A 3,770-nucleotide genomic window follows, 5' to 3' on the forward strand; every position below is an offset into this window, starting at 1 on the left:
TTTTTTTTTTTTTTGTACTTTGGATTGAACCAGGGACATTCAACTCCCAAGCTACATCCCCAGCCCCTTTTATTTTTTATTTTGAGACAGTATCTCACTAAGTTGCTGAGATAGGCCTGGAACTTGCTATCCTCCTAACCTCAGCCTCCCAAGTTGCTGGGAGTACAAACATGTGCCACCATGCCCAGCAGCAGCTCTCTACTTTCTAAATTGGATTTGGGCAAGGTCTCTATCTCTCTCTTCTGATTTCTATTGCTTTCACCCCTCAACATAATATTCATTCTCAAGAACACTACTAAGCCATAGAAGCAGTAGCCTTGCTCCATGTTTCTGATAAAACTGTATAGCAGCACATTTAACTAGGATGTATGTCTGAAACAGATTACTGGAGACAGAATTGGATGAAATGCAGAGTGCAGAGGAAACTAATATTTACTGAGCAATTTCCATGCACTGTTGTTCTTTTGTTTTACATACAGGATGTAGTTTAATCCTTATAACCCTTATTTCTCTTTGTAAACAGGAAAACCAAAGCTCAGAGGGGTTGATTAATTGGCTCTGAGTTCCACACTAGCAATCAGTAAAGTTAGAATTAGAACCTAAACCTGACCAGTCTCCCAAATCCATGTCCCCAGCACCTACTATATATTTTAATGATTGAGTCTACTTAATGAGAAATTTAAAGATGCTTTCCAGAATTGAAAGGTAAGCAGGGAACTATTTTGATGAATTAACCAGCAATCTTCCAATGAACCAAGTGTGCTTAAGCTTCAGAAGTGCTAAGCTCTAGCCTATGCACTATGGGAGACACAAGAGAAAATGATATACCCTGTCCCCCAACATGTTACAACTCAAGAAAGGAGTAAAGCATCTTATATCCAGAGGTTTATCCACAATTGGATAAATACTCAATTGTGTAGAATAGTCCAGTGAAAGAACAGTGTGGACTGAATAAGGAATGATTAATCAAGGTTCTGATTGCAAGATACTATACTAAACATGAAGAATTTATTTTAAAATCAGCAGGCAAAATCACAATGAGATATCACTTCATATTCAGTATGATTATTATAATAAAAAAAGACAACAAGTGTTGGCAAGGATGTGGAGAAAGTGAAACCCTCACACACTGCTGGGGGCAATGCAATGTGTATAGCCACTTTAGAAAAGTCTGAGAGTTCCTCAAAAGGTTAAACATGGGTTACATATGACCCAGCATTTCCATTGTTCAGTATATACTCAGGAGAAATGAAGACACAATATCTGCATAAAAACTTATACATAAGTCTTTGTAGAGACATTGGTTATAAAAAGCAGAAAATGGAAGCAATCCAAATGTCCATCAACTGACAAGTGGGTAAAGAAAATGTAGCATAGCTACACAATCAATTATTCAGTTATAAAAAGGAATGCAGTACTAATACATGCTATAACATGGATGAACCTTGAAAACCTTATGCTCGGTGAAAGAAGCCAGACAAAAAAGATATAACTGTAGGATTTCATTTATACAAAATTCTCAGAATAGGCAAATATATAGAGATATAAGTATGTTAGGGTTGCTTAGAGCTTAGAGTGGGGAGAAAAATGGGAAGTGGCTGCTAACAAGAATGGAATTTTTTTTTTTGATACCATAGATTGAACCCAGGAGTACTCACACTGAGCTTCATCTCCAGCCATTTTTACTTTTTATTTTGAGACAGTATCTCACCAAGTTGCTTAGAGTCTTGTTAAATTGCTGACACTGACCTTGAACTTGCAGTCCTCCTGCCTCAGCCTCCCAAGTCACTGGGATTACAGGTGTGTACCACTGCACCTGGCATGAGTTTGCAATGTTTTAGAAGATAAAAACATTCTGAAATTATATTGTATTGATCATTGCAAAATCCTATGAATTTACTTAAAAGCATTGAACAATTGAAATGTTATATGAATTATATCTCCATACAACTGCTTTTGGAAATATGAGAGGGAAGCTTACAAAATCTCTGGGAGGTTGGCAAACCAGGCTTAGAGGACATACAGGCTGAAACAAGGCCCTAAACTGAGCATGGTGGTACACACCTGTAATCTCAGCTACTTGGGAGACAAAGGCTGGAGGACTGCAAGTTCCTAGCTAGCCTGAGCAAATATGTCATACGCTGTCTCAAAATAAAATAAAAAGGGCTGAGGATATAGCTCAGTGGTAGAGTGCCCCTGGGGTTGAATCCTCAGTACCAGGGGAAATTTTTTTAAATAAAGAGAGGGAGGGAGGAAGGAAAAAAGAAAGAAAGAAAGAAATCCTGTATGAAAGTTGCCAATATGTACTGATCCTGAAAGATATTCATGTCTTTTCTTTTCCAGGATCGAAGAACCTTTTACGTGCTAGGCAAGTGCTCTGCCACTGAAACAAATCCCCAATCCCAAGATATTCATGCCTTTTGATCCAGTTACTCTGCTTGATGGGAAAATTATAAGGAAATAATCCTAAATTTAGAAAGAGTTTTATGCTTATGAAGGTTTATTGAATCATATACCTCATTCCCCAACAACAGCAAAGAAATTATATTTCATTCACTGGATAGACTATTATTCAGCCATTAATCATGGAATATTTGAAGAGTAATATATGAGAAAATATGCTTGTTTAATACAAATTGAAAAGTAAGATATAAATGTGTCCTTTAGAAGGATTATAATCATAAAGAAAACACATTTTTGCAGAGGGAAAAATGGAAATGAACTAAAAAAGCTTATGATGGTTATAATTAGATAGTATGATTATGGATAAAATGTTTCCTTCTTTCTATCTTTCTGCTTTTCCCTAATGAGTATGCATTAATAGAAATGATTGGTTTAGTATGCACTACTCACATATTTGGCATAGGAGCTGGCTGTTGGCTGGGGTGATGAAGGTGACTGGGTTACATGGTGATGGTTCCACGGGTCCCAGGTACAACCTCAACATGAAAGCACTTCTCAAGTCTCCTATTTATTATTGTCCCATTCTCCAAAGCAAGTCACATGACCAAGCCTAGAGTCATAGTGAAGGGGCCTGACTACCCAAGGCATGAACAGAGGGAAATGAATGATAGAAAGCATTTTTCAAATAATCAGTCACAGTAATCATTGATCACAATAGCTTCTCTGAATCAGGATGATCCAGGGTAGGAAATAAATAGAAAAGACTACTCCATGACTTTTGAGCCCTTATGAAATAAAGTTCAAAGTCCTTAGTTCTTACAAATGCCTGTCTAACACATACTATCTCACGATACTACTTCTCCAGCCTCAAACGCATAGATCCCAGGAATACCGAGCTTTTTGCACCTTACCATTTCACTGCATTCTGACTGCTCCTGCTGCTTTACTTGGAATATAGTAACCTATCCTAAGTCCCAAAGACCAAATGACCATTGAATATTTTTAACATTTTTCAAGACAGAACAAAGTTTACCTCCTGAAGGAAGTGTACCCTACTGTTTGGATAGAATAAACATTCCCTTCTTCTTCCTTTCTTTAATTATTTGTTTTTGTACCAGGAATTGAACCCAGGGGCACTTAGCCACTGAGTCATATCCCCAGCCCTTTTTATTTTTTATTTTGAGACAGGGTCTTGCTAAGTTGCTTGAGATAGGATTTGAACTTGTGATCCTTCTGCCTCAGCCTCCTGAGTCACTGGGATTACAGGTGTACACCACCGCACCTGGCTGAACATTCCTTTCTTTAGAACGTAGAACTGCATACAGATTTATGATTAGCACCTAAATAATATCAGTACTCATTTGCTA

This window comes from Marmota marmota, unplaced genomic scaffold (assembly GCF_001458135.2).
Source record: "Marmota marmota marmota unplaced genomic scaffold, marMar, whole genome shotgun sequence".
Classification (NCBI taxonomy): Eukaryota; Metazoa; Chordata; class Mammalia; order Rodentia; family Sciuridae; genus Marmota; species Marmota marmota.